This window comes from Leptodactylus fuscus, chromosome 2, assembly GCF_031893055.1.
Source record: "Leptodactylus fuscus isolate aLepFus1 chromosome 2, aLepFus1.hap2, whole genome shotgun sequence".
NCBI classification, from domain to species: Eukaryota; Metazoa; Chordata; class Amphibia; order Anura; family Leptodactylidae; genus Leptodactylus; species Leptodactylus fuscus.
In genome coordinates this window covers 105147573-105161791 of record NC_134266.1, presented here as the reverse complement: position 1 = coordinate 105161791, position 14219 = coordinate 105147573, and the positions used below count along the sequence as shown (strand labels likewise).

At 44.4% G+C, this 14219-nt stretch overlaps 1 protein-coding gene across 1 annotated transcript in view; it reads right to left on the bottom strand.

The window, feature by feature from the left end:
• Positions 1 to 14219, bottom strand: part of SPDEF (SAM pointed domain containing ETS transcription factor) — a 77203-nt gene that overhangs the window by 40530 nt on the left and 22454 nt on the right. The gene's annotated exons all lie outside the window — the stretch shown is intronic.

The following is a 14219-nucleotide window of genomic DNA, read 5'->3' as shown; positions in this document are numbered from 1 at the left end:
GAGAAAGAAAGAAAAGACACCGTAGAGCAAGATGCCAAAGATAAGCAGAGCTCTGCATTGCACACTTGCAAGAAGTTAGGTGATATAGATCATCTTCAAACAAACTCACATCTTCATCTTACAGATCATCTTGTTCCAGAAGGTCATTATGTGGCAAATTGATGGAAATTCATGCAAATGTAGAAAAAGCTAAATATCCATTGTTTTATCCCAGAAGTGGAAGACTCAGCTGATTGCACTGGATTGCACAGCATTACATGCTGAAGTGATCATCACCTATATCTTCTGATAGAAGTTCAGTGAGCACTGTCTGCTATGTGTACACAGGGAGAGGTGAGAGCAGGGAGGCTGATGAGTTATCATTATCAGCAGCAGCAGCCTCCACTGCTCAATAAAAGTGGGCTAATTCAAAAACTGCTGAGAGGATTAACAGACTAAAGATATGTCTGGAATAGCCTTTCTAAGACTGAAACTCCTAAGGTACATACAAGTACCAATGCCAGATCCAATCTACTACATGGATGTACCCACACAGAAACAGATGTTGCACTTTATTAATGACAAAGTAACCTGCAGCATCAAGTTTGCAGATCTTCCAGAGAATAAACTTTGTCTTAACCCCTATGTGACATCCTTTTTTCCTGACATATCTCAGCTTTACATGCCAGAGAACTTACACACTCCAGGGACTTGACAAGTCAATCCAGCAACAAGGATTGAGAGATCAGACTTGTATAACTTAGCCAGATACATGGTATGCAGGGGTTTAATAAACATCAGTCTCTCAAAGTTTGATGATGAATTATAGAATTCAGCTGTTCCTCAGACCCGGTAGAGCTGTGAAGAAGGGAATATTTATTCCCGAAACGCGTTGCCTATATTAACGATGTCCCCTGCATAGTTACCATGTAACTTTTTTAAGAGTTGACACAATAAAAGTTAAATTTTAATTCTACCGTGGATATCTACTTGACATCTCTTGGACGTAGCTGGCTATATTTAACTGTTGTATTCCTCTTGATGTGGCGGGTTAAGAGTCACCTGCATGCCGGGCTCCCTTGAGATTCCTTTTCATACGTCTATATGGTGAGCTGATTTATAATTGAACTTTGTTACACTAAAAATTCGTATCAACTCCCACCTTCCCTGGCGCTTTTTTTGCACCAATAACTGTGCAGGGGAGATGGGACAGGAACTACGACAACGGAGGCATCGAAAAAAAATCGGAAAAAGTAATTGGCTGGCTAATTCAAGTTACCTCCAATTTATACGAACAGTGGATTTAACATTCGGTTAATTTGAGACTGTGAACCATGTGACTGTGAGACAGGGATAGATGTACAGGCAGGGTTAGCTAGGGATTACCTTTATTTAGGTGGGAATGTTACTCACCCAGCTCTTTGGGGCTCTATCTGGTCGGGATCCCTGTCAGCTTGCGATATGCGCGAGCTGACTTTTTCCCATAGGAATGCATTGACCAGCATTGATTGGCCGAATGCCACACAGAGTACAGCATTCGGCCAAACAACGCTGGTTCTGCCGGAGGCTCGTCTGTGAGGAGGTGGAGTCTAATATCGAACCAGAATGGAGACTGCTGTGGACGGATCTTAGACTCTGCCTCCTTCGGCAGAACCAGCGTTGATTGGCCGAATGCTGTACTTTGTATGGCATTCGGCCAATCAACGGTGGTCAATGCATTCCTATGCTGAGATGTAGCAGTGCTGGCCGTGTGCTCAGCTCGACTACACCGGAGATGCAGCCGAGCTGAGCGCACGGCCAGAACTGCTACACCGGAGATATGAACCCTGCTGCACACTCAGCTCTGCTGCATCAGAGATGATCAATGATCTTATTGGGCATCTGGCTGATGGTCTCTTTATTTGCCACTATGACTACAGGTAATTTGTGACACTAATGTAATTAGTTGGCTCTGTGTAGTACCATGGTTACCCTATGATCTATGTATTATACTATTTAAATGGGGATTGACCTCCATGGTTACTCTTTATCTTCTATGTCACTCTTTGAGTAGTCCCTGTGTGTTTTTATTATTGCCATTGTAGCATAATCACTAGTTTATATGCACTAGTTCACACCTGTGGGATTTTTTCATCTAAGGTCATTTAGAAGTGCATGCTATATGTTGTAGCATAGCACTTTCTTTCATTCATCATTAGGAGTACTGAGCCTGATATATAATATGTGATATGTTATCTGTAATGGTTAATACTATTGAATGACTTTTTTGACCATCTAGCTATATGTCTTATATTTTCTAGTCTTTTGTGTCACTATTTGTGTCGTCTTTTTTGGCTATGTTCATCTGCCCTGCTGCATTATTTGTTTTTATGGTATTTTTGTTTACCTGATACAATAAAACATTTTGATACTTTTTATAGATATGTTGTGATTGTTATTGGCTTGTGCTTTTTCCGTGTTGTATGCTGAGCTATATATCTGAGCCAGTATTGTTTATATTATGAGGAAAACTGTGTTTAAGCTATCCCTGTTCTAGCCACCCCAGAGAAGCCATGTTCCTCGATGTTGTGGAGATTTTTCAATGTATATGCAGAGGACAAATTTAGTGCGGTTTGCACACTTTGCAAGTCTAAACTGAGTAGGGGCTCTGAAAAGAGCAACCTTACCACCTCTGGCATGCGCCGTCATTTGGTAGGCAAGCCCTGGGCTCAGTGAGAGAGAGTAAACGCAGGACAATCGTCCTAGCCATCACTACCTCTGTTGGTGTGCCGTCCCCGATTTGCGCCAGCACGTGTTCCCTAACATTAGTCGGACCCTGAGTTCCGCGCTTTGCTGTAAGGTCCAATTGACCACCGATGCATGGACAAGCGCCTGCGGTCAGAGACACTGCTTCTCTGTAATGACAGGCCAGGTGAATGTAGTTGAGGATGGACCAGGGGGTGCAAACTGGTGTGGCCTATCTCCTCTCCCAGCCCAAAATTCCTGGCAGAGCCTCTCTGAAAGCCTACTCCTCTGCTGTAACCTCGACCACACCTGTGATCTTTAAGTGCTTCAGCACTGGATTGTGGAGATGTCAGCAGGTCATGCTGAAGCTCATCAGCTTGGCCAACAGAAAACACACTTCCCTCAAGGTTAGAGATGCCATCCTCAATGCGACGGCAATGTGTTTTTCCCCGCTACAGCTGGGCCCAGGCATGTTGGCGTATGTGATAATGGCCGGAACCTGGTAGCAGATCTGGAGCTTGCTAGACTCAAACACGGTTCACACATGGCCCACGTTTTCAACTTGTTGGTGCAAAGGTTCTTTGAAACCTACACCATTGTGCCTGATACACTGGTGAAAGTGCGTGTCAGGATACGGAGTCGCCGCGGTCTCCTTGCTGCGCGGCGTCTCCCTGGGAGACATGTTAGAAGTTCTATTGGGTGTGCTTAGGTCATTAAGGGTTAATCTTTTCCTTGCCTTCAGTCTCCATGCCGTTAGCCATCAGGTGTGTTCCCTGCTGCTATTTAAACCCCACCCAGGCATGGATCCTTGCCAGCCATTCACTTTGTGTTTCCTGGTCCTCTGCTCAGTCAGATTCCTGTCTGTTCGTCTTCTGTCTGTTTCCTTGGTTTATTTACCTGGCTTGTATTTTTGACTATCCCTTGTCTTTTGATTTGGTACCTTTATTATATCTCCTGGCTCGACCTCTTGCTCGTCTGACCTCGCCTTCTCTTCTGTGTCTTGCTGGGACTTGTGGTCCTCCCTGGTTCCATGCGGTTTAGTCTTTTGTTTTGCATTGCATTGACACTGTGCTTTCTGTTTAGGTGTGACCCCCGTGACTCCAGTCCCTAGCACTTTCAGGGCCTCCTCTCCCCTTATCCTAGCTGCCGGATAGAAGGTTAGGAGCCGTGGTAGGCGCACTTCAATTAGGAAGTGCATTGGTCTGCCTCATCTCAGATATTACAGCATAGTTATAGCTGCAGGGCCTGCGACCCCTTTTGTCTTTAGTTGCACAGTGTTGCTTTCCCAGCTGTGTCACTTTGCACTGCCTGACCCTGACTCCAATCCTTACAGTGCAGCCATTTTCGTAAGTGAAAAGTAACCTCTGCTAGGCTGAAAACATTCAGAGCACACTCCTGTCATTTTCGCACTATTTGCTTCACGGATGGTGTGAAGGGGAGTGGAAAATGGAGGAAATGGAGAGTGACCCTTACATTTGGGGGCAGCGAAGTCATGCCAAGTAACACTCTGGCTGACTTCATGTTGGGTTGTTTTGCTCAAGAGACAAAGGCATAGTTCACATCATGGAGAGCAAACAATACTGGATTTTTGAAATCCTCGATCCCTGGTATATAAAAAAAATCTCGTCCTTCGTTCTGATAGGGGAGAGGAAAAATCACATAAATGATTGCCACAAGCAACTGGTGCAGAATATGATGGAAATGTTTTGTGTTCTGTAAACCCTCGCTGGTGGCAGAGAGGAGATTTCCTCCAAGAGGCTAACACTCTCCAAGGTCTGGGACACGTTAATGCCCCCCCTTCCCCCGACCAAACTACTGCCACTCAGGGGCCTAGTGTCATCAGGAGGGAAAAGTATAGGCACATGTTACGTGAGTACCTTGCCAACCACAGCCCTGTCCTCTCCGATCCCTCTGCGCCTTACACGTATTGGGTGTAGAAGTTGGACCTGTGGCCCTTGGGATGAGTGGAGGCTTCCCCCAGCTGAGGTTTGGGTGAGTTTGGTGAGGGGGTGCAAGTACTCTCCGCAGTTAGCCTTTTTGGTTACATAGTTACATAGTAGATGAGGCTGGATAAAGACATTAGTCCATCAAGTCCAACCTATAACCCTACAATCCCTACAGTGTTGATCCAGGGGAAGTCAAAAAACCCCATGAAGCTTATGCCAATTTCCCCATTTCAGGGGAAAAAATTCCTTCCCGACTCCAAATCTGGCAGTCAGTATAAAAACTCAATGTCTCCTTAAAATCATGGTGGCATAGAGTTTACACAATGAACCCCAACTGTCACCTGCAGAGTCACTCTTCTACTTGTAACTACATGATAGAACCTGCGTGTCTATGCTCTCTTGAGTTAGAGACAGATTGGGGCCCCTGCATTTTAAGTTTATGCCCCATTCTGTTGCTTCAGCCCATAAACAGAGATGTTATTTTGTGCCCATTAGTGTCAATTCAGCCGTGCCACCCCAGAATTAATTCCTTTACCCCTCTTTTGGAGTTGTCACTTGCCCCAGCAGGGTATACAGTGTCAGGCCCACCATTCAGCTTCAGCCGATAAACAGAGATTCTATTTCATATTTAGCTGTATACCACTTTTATTTGGGAGTGTAATACAACCAGTAAAGCTGGATTCAGTGTTTATATACTATACACAGATTGTCTGTATACCACTTTTTGGGGGTACACATCGTTAAAAACTGGATTGAACGTATATAACCTGACAATTCCTTTGTATCCCCTTTAGGTTTGGAGGGGGGGGGGACACACCTTTAATAACTGGATTGAGTGTATACAGTATGACAATTGCTGTGCATCCCCCTTGGTTTGGGGGGACACACACCGTTAAAAACAGCATTGAGCGTATACAGCCTGACAATTGCTGTGTAACCCAGTTAGGTTTGGGGGTACGCACCATGGAAAGCTGGGTTGATCCTATATAGCCTGACTTAATTGCTGTGTATCCCACTTTGGCGTTTGGGGGTGCACACACCATGGATATCTGGATTGAGCGTCTATCGACTCCTCTCCCTGCAGTATAGCTTTGAAAAGAGCTTTTGTTGTTCTTCAGTTTTTCCCTGCCTAACAGAATCTAATCCCTCTCTAGCCCTCAGCAGCACGTCTGTCCCTACCTCTCACCAAGCCACAAAATGAGACAGAGAAGACTGTTCTTATAAATCCGAGGTCACCTGAATTTGGCAACCAATGACTTTTTCCAATTTTTTTTCAATGCCTACGTTTGTCATATTTTCTGTCCCACCTCCCCTGCACAGTTATTGGTGCATAAAAAGGCGCCAGGGAAGGTGAGAGGGGATACGAATTTTTACTGCGTTTGCCGTGTGTTATTCGATTGAATATATCGAACGAATATATTGAACAGCCTGATATTCGATCGAATAAAAATTCTATCAAACGCCGTTCACTCATCTCTAAATCCTATCGTATTAGCGAAGCTATAGGCAACACAACTCAGAATTAAAAAGTGAACAATAGTTATATGAGTACTTAGAGAGAATCAAGCAGTGGTATAACAGTTGTGGTTGCAGGTGGTGCGACCAGGCCCAGCGGGGTACGGGACCTGTGTCTAGCTGGGGAGGGGGCGAAGCCCTGGACGACTATTATAGCAGTCGTGGAAAGTCTGGTTTCCCGATCATAAAACATATTGTAAATGAAAAGGGGCCCTGGCATGCAGGGGAGGTGATTTAAAATAATAAATAGTTATACTCACCTCTCCTGGGCTCATTGTCCTCTCCACAGACCTTCTATCATGTGAATGAGGCCTAAGATTAGGCCCCACTATCAAATGGGGAGTAATGGTGTAATGACGTTAGTGTCCCCCCCCCCCACGTGACCACTGAGGATCACAGGCCTTAGCAGTGATGACGGGAATATGGCGGAAGATGCTGAAGACAGAAGGATGAAGCAAGGAAACCCAGGAAAGTTGAGGCAAGGTATTATTTTTGTTATTTTTATTCACCTTCCCTGAGCCTCCGATTATTATACTTTGGGGTCTGAGGAGATCCCAGAGTATAATAATAGCACCGGAGTGGAGGGGGGGCTGTTGAGAGCATATAATACTGTGTAGAACCCACTGCTGGGCATATAATACTGTGGGGGGACACAGGTAGGCATATAATACTGTGAAGGGGGGGCACTGCGTGGCATATAATACTGTGAAGAGCGGGACACTGCGTGGTTCTAATACTGTGGGGGAGAAACTGCAGGGCATATAATACTATTAAGGGGGAACACTGCTGGGCATATAATACTGTGGGGGGACATAGGTGGGCATATAATACTGTGGGCCCACAAGACTTTTGTTACACCACTGCATGTCTATGGTAGACTAAAAACCACGAACGGTAAACTTATATACTCCGTGAGTCATCAGTGTGCCACCCATATTTGTGGACAAGCTAGGGACATCATTAGATGTCTCCTGTTTTTTTTTCTTTTCTGATACGCAAACTAAGATGACACAGTGATGACACACTGTCCGTAAACAAGGAACAATGATTACTAGTTTACCAATCGTAAAATACACACAGTTGTCTACAACCAGCCTAAGGGCTAATTCACATGGGGCAAGAGGGTGTGGATTTTGGCACAGAATCCTCCTCAAAACCCTTCACAATAGAGGTCTATGTAGGCCACTAGCGATCTTTTTTCCGCGAGCGGAAAAAGCGAGCTGCCCTTTCTTGAGGTGGATGCCGTCTCGGAAATCTCCGTGGCACGTCCGTGTCAAGACAATCCCTCCGGACTAGGCCCATTCGTTTGGGCCTACTCCGGAAAGGGAAGCCGCGACAGGTGCATTTTGGTCCTGATTATGACACACTTGCCGCGTCAAAATCAGGACCAAAATACGTGGTCACTAGCGCTAAGGTCTCTTGCAGCTGACTGTGGGTGAGATCATTGTGCTATCTGTGTTTTTTACAGACTGCACACTGAACATTTATTTCTATGGAAACATGCACATGACCATGACCATGATTTCCATGATCAGTGTGTGAGCCATGAGTCCATGCTGCAAAATATAGAGCAGGTCCTATTCTGTTCAGTGTTTGCGGAACGGACTCACCCATAGAACCTTATTGTAGACGATAAACTATGGATGACACACTGGTGTACTCTGTGTGTAATCAGAGTGCCGTCCGTTTGCTAGACGAGCTATGGACATCATTAGATATTTCCTGTGGATTTTATTTTTGCAGAGCCGATCACATACTGATGACACTCTGTCAGCAAAAATGAACACTGATTACTAATTAGCAGACCACAAAATACACACGGTCATCTGCAAACGGGGTGGTCCTTCCTTGTCAGTGATCTTATTGGGCATCTGGCTGATGGTCTCTATGACTACAGGTAATTTGTGACACTAATGTAATTAGTTGGCTCTGTGTAGTACCATGGTTACCCTATGATCTATGTATTATACTATTTAAATGGGGATTGACCTCCATGGTTACTCTTTATCTTCTATGTCACTCTTTGAGTAGTCCCTGTGTGTTCTTATTATTGCCATTGTAGCATAATCACTAGTTTATATGCACTAGTTCACACCTGTGGGATTTTTTCATCTAAGGTCATTTAGAAGTGCATGCTATATGTTGTAGCATAGCACTTTCTTTCATTCATCATTAGGAGTACTGAGCCTGATATATAATATGTGATATGTTACCTGTAATGGTTAATACTATTGAATGACTTTTTTGACCATCTAGCTATATGTCTTATATTTTCTAGTCTTTTGTGTCACTATTTGTGTCGTCTTTTTTGGCTATGTTCATCTGCCCTGCTGTATTATTTGTTTTTATGGTATTTTTGTTTACCTGATACAATAAAACATTTTGATACTTTTTATAGATATGTTGTGATTGTTATTGGCTTGTGGCTAGAACAGGGAACATCTTGGGCCTTGCTGCCTCAGACCTGGCTTCTGTGAAGCATCTGTCCTGTGCCTCTGGACATGCCCCTCCCTCTAGCCACCTTTTTTGCTGCTGCGCTTGCCTCCACATCTACACTGCTTTCTCCCCTAGATATCACCCCTGTCCATGTTGGGTCAGTGGCCTTGTCGTCCACCAACTCCTCTTCCAATTGCTCACTCTCCTCTTACTGCAAACCACACATAACCACAGCTTGCCCTGATGGCAACTGTGTCTCATCATCATCACTGAGGCCCAGAAACACTGCTTGCGGGTCCACAACCACAAATTTGGCAGGAAATGGTGGGTGCTCCAGTATTTGGGCATCAGGACACACATTTGGGAAGTGGTTCAACAGAGGGAGAGACAGTAAAAGGACCTGAAAAGAGATCCTGGGAGGGGGAAGGGGTGGGATGAGTCTGTTGGGAAGATTGGGCATGTTGGGAGGAAGGAGGGGCAGACTCTTGGGTATGAATACGACTGCATTATCCGCTAGCCATTGTAACACCTGTTCCTGGTGCTCGGGCCTGGTCTGCGTTGTACGATGAACCCTGCTTAACGCAGCTTCCATATCCGGAATTGTGATGAGTGCGTGCTAATGTTTCTTGCGGTTTAAAGTTATGTTTCTGTCCATATTAATGTAGAGGAAAGAAGGTTTCAAATTATTTATCCACTTTCATAGAGGTTCTAGTGAGTTGGTAAAGTGTCCAGTGGAAAGGATAGGATAGAGTTTCACAAAAGTCTGCCATCCATGGGCACTCATGGTGCAGAAACTGCGGGAGCTGACTTTGATGAACCCTTGGGTTTTGGAGATTGAACTCCATCAAAGATCTCTGCTGCTCACACACCCTGCTCAACATGTGGTATCTAGGGTTTCAACATGTGGTGACCTCGCACAAAAGCTGGTGCTTCAGGCAGATGTAGGCATTGCTGGAGTGTATTGAGGCTAGCAGCAGCTACTGTAGACTTGCCAAAGTGGACGCACAAGTGCTGCACTTTCACCAGTAGCTCGAGAACATTGTGGTATGTTTTTAAAGACCATTGCACCAATAAGTTGAAAACATGGGCGAGGCATGGACTGTGCTGGAGGCTGGCAAGCTCCAGAGCCGCTACTAGGTTCTGGCCATTATCACACACAAAAAAATGCCTGGACCCAGGTGCAGCGGCGAAAATCACATTGCCGACTCATCCAGGATGGCATCCCTCACCTTGGAGGCAGTGTGCTGCCTGTCCCCCTAGCTGATGAGCAGGCCGCCACAGTTTGCGATCCGGTCCCAGCCTCAACTACATTCAGCCAGTGTGCCGTGATTGAGATGTAGCGTCCCTGGCCGCAAGCACTTGTCCACGCGTCGGTGGTCAAGTGGAACTTTGTGCAAAGCGCAGAACTTAGGGCCCGCCTGATGTTACGGGACACGTGCTGGTGTAAGGCTCAACTCACCCCAAGGGCCAAAAACACTGCTGGTGAATTTTGTTCAATTCCAAAGGACTGTGTTTAGATTTGGCTCAGTCACAGCTACAAAACATGCCTTAGAAGGCAAGGTGTCCTTTAGTGGCTCCATCTCAGCAGGATGATGATGATGATGATGATGATGATGAAGCTTGGTTAAATCTGGTGTCGGAAGGGAAAGTGGTTTCTGATCTACATCTAAAGTACTGGAGCATGTTTGGACTATTAACACCTGATGAGAACCCTGTAGAGGTAATGTAGAGAGATATTAGAGGACCATTACCGGTAGTAGCGGTTGCAGCCAATTCTTCACTTTTGCGGTCCTCTAAATAAAAGTTACCCCCAGGACTTGATGCCAAAATGTTATCAATTTCCCAATCACAATCAAGGTCAATGTCAGGATCCTCACTCCAATCCACTGCATCAATGCCACAAATTGAGAGTGAAGGTTCTGGAACCACCGTTTTAGGAGCTAATAATTTTAAAGGGGCTAACACTCTGCTGGTGCAAGGCTCAACTCACCCAAAGGGCAAAAAACTCTGCTGGTGCAAGGCTGAACTAAGTTAAAGGGCCTGAAACTCTGCTGGTAAAGCTTGAAGTCACCTAAAGGGCTTCAATCTCTGCTGGTAGCTCAGCTTATGGGCCTCTAACTTAATTTGGAAGGGCTCACGTTAAAGGCCAGAAAAGTGAATTTTTGAAGGTCTTACCACATCACATACATACACACACACACACACACACACACACACACACACATATCCACAATGACAGTTAAGGGTGGGTACTGTTGGATTTCCCATTGCCTATTCCATCTGTGGTTGTCATGGGCAACGTGAGTTAAAGGGGTACTTGTTAAGGTTTCATTAGCGTAAAATTTGGGTTTCTGTCCATACAATTGTGGAGGAAAGAAAGTTTCCAAGTATTTTTCCACTTTCATAGTGGTTCTATTGAGTTTGTAAAGTGTCTAGTTGATAGGCTGTGATATTTGGGGTAATACTGGGACTTGGGCATGTTAGATGCCCCCAGGCATGTTTCCCCTGCTGTCCCAGTTGCATTCCAGAGGTGTTGTCATCATTTGTTGAGGTGCTATAGTGGACTTGGAGACCCTCTTGAGTCGAATTTGGGTTTCCCCTGAAACTAACTTTTTTTCCCCGTAATGGGATTCGATATTCGTTCGAATAGTCGAATATTGAGGGGCTATTCGAAACGAATAACGAATATTTTACTGTTCGCTCATCTCTAATAGCATTAGCTATGAGATGCATTGAAATATATGTTTGTGCATTTCCACCATTACAGCAAATAAAGGTTGAGATCACGAGCACAGGTGGTGACCATTTTCTTGTAACGAACATTTTTGTTCATCCAAACCAAATTGCTGTTTGGTGTAATTAAAAACCAAATCATTCAGAATATTTGGGACAAACGCAGCTTGCTATGAGCAGTCGCCTATATGAAGGCAATAGACTCTGGATTATCTCCTAAACCTAGGCATACCATCCCTTGACTTGAACTTTGTGGAACAGTACTAGTTGTTGTGATTATTATTATTATTATTATTATTATTATTATTTATTTATATAGCACCATTAATTCCATGGTGCTTTACATTTGGGGGTTACATACAATACACAGAATACACAGGTAGATATAATACTAACAATGACCGACTGGCACAGTGGGGTAGAGGGCCCTGCCCGCGAGGGCTTACAATCTATGTGATTTCAGATGTAATACAGCATGAGCTAGATATTCATGTAAACAACATGAAATTCTACACAGATAAATTATTATGGGTTAAATATACATCCAGTCAAAACAGTTCTATGTCTATGTCAGTAACACACTGAAAGGATCAGGAAGTTCTCTAAAGGCTAGTTCACACAGAGTTTTTATTTATAAAAAAGGCTCCCATTGACTTTAATGGGAGCCGCTCGCTTTTTTTTCCCTCTAGCTAGCGGAAAAAAGAAGCAACATGCCCTACCATCTGCAACTCGAGACTCACTCCCGATTAGGCCCTTTTATTCGCACCTAATCAGGAGCGGGATTCCTTGATGGCATGCTGATGCACTGCATCAACATTTCGTTGCGGCTAGCCGTGCGGAGAGTTCATGCGGTGAAATAGCTTTCCGGCATGTGACCATACCCTAAGCATGAAGAATGACAATATGTTACATCATATCTCAACTATGCTGATTGTGCCATCGGACCAGCATCTGTTAGTGCTTTTGCAATTCTTTTTGGTTGACAAATCCAGAGTTCAGCCTCCAAGACCCTGTCAGCGATCCAGAGATTCGTCCTGAAGTTAGTGCCCTTGTCATCAGATTCAAGATGGTGAGAGCTTTGGCTTCGGTTGTTAGCGCTTTAAACAATTCTCCAGATGGATAAAGCCTGTACACACCATTGTAAGATTAGTCCACATTGTACAGTGCTATCATACTGAGAACACTAATATTGGTTGTTTTGGGTGGCTTATGTGTCAAAAGCCTTTATCTGCATAGGACATTGCCCAAAGTGATTGTGATACGTAATCTGCAGTAAAGTGCGTTTGACAAGGAAGTGAAATGTCTATGAGAAAAGTGAGATAGTCCTAAAAACAGCTCTATTGTCAACTTAAAACCTATAATTGACAGTTATGGCATGCAAAGGGTAGGTGATCGCTTAAACAGAACCAAGCTGCAGAGCTTAGAAAGATTTTTACTACCAGCTGCCACCATGTTACCACCCTTCTAATATGGCATTATCATGAAAGGGTTAAGCACCAAGGCAGGTATTTCACTGCGGGTGCTTTAAGAGCTGCTGATCTTTGGATAATAGGAGACAAAAGAGAGATTGCCCACTTAATTCAACATTGTGTTCTGTGTCACAAATTAAAGCGTAACTAAACTTTCAGACAACTTTTGTTGTATTTGTGTCATTAATAAATTTTGTTATGTACTTTATTAAGAAATCTTGGATCATTTCTGTGATGGCATTTTTTCACCCTTTCCCTTGGTTCTGTATTGAGAGTTGTTCCTGCCTCTCACTAAATGTTAGGCTGCATTCACACAGAGTAACGCCGGCGTGTACGGCTCGGCATGAGCAGAGCTTGCCGTATACGCCGGCACATCCCATTCACTTCAATGGTACTGCTCGCAGTGAAAGAAGCAGCCCATTCATTTCTATGGGGAGCGCTCGCATGCCGGCTCCCATAGAAATGAATGGGAAGTGTTCGACAGCCCTGCTGTAACGCCGGCGTGTACGGCTGTGATACACGCTGGCGTTACTCCGTGTGAATGCAGCCTTACTGTGTACAGGCTGTAAAATGTACAGAAAATGTGGGGGTCAACTCAATTATATCTCGGACATTGTAAAACGTACAAATTTGCTTTTTATGTCATATGAAAGAAGAGATTATTGAAGTGCTATCTAAATTATTTCCAGAGTTTAGGCATGCAATCTCTTCAATGTCAAAAGTTTACATTTTATCACTCTTCCTGTCCTATCCATATCTGATCTTTATAGAGTAAAATACACTGACCGCCTCTCAAGTGATATCTGTTGCTTGAGATAAAAACACCTCTGGCAGGCTGTAAAGGACCATCAGTCAGATAATACATTTTCACTCATTGAATGCCACCATTTAAAGTCCCAGTTTTTGGCAGCTTTCAGGTATAATAAGATAAGATAAGATAATACTTTAATAGTCCCACAGTGGGGAAATTTCAGCATGTTACAGCAGCACAGTAATACAGATACAGGATAATACACAGTAGTATATTACAGGACACACATAAGCTGAGAAGACAAGATATACAAGGAGTCCATAGCAGCTAAGGAACAGAATAAGAAAGAAGGAAGACTTCATAACCATAATCATTCAGTTTTCTGTGCGGAGTGTCTTCGCTTGGTCTGATGTAGATTATACAGCCTGATCGCGGTTGGAAGGAAGGACTTGCGATAGCTTTCCTTCTCACACTTGGGGTGAAGCAGACGGTCACTCACAGTGCTGCCAAGTGCCATCAAGGTCTCATACATGGGGTGGGATTTGTTCTCCCACATGGAGGTCACCACGGACAGTATCCTTCTGTCACCCACCACCTGTACTGGGTCCAGGGGGCTCCCCAGGACAGAGCTGGCCCTTCTGATCAGCCTGTCAATTCTATTTCTGT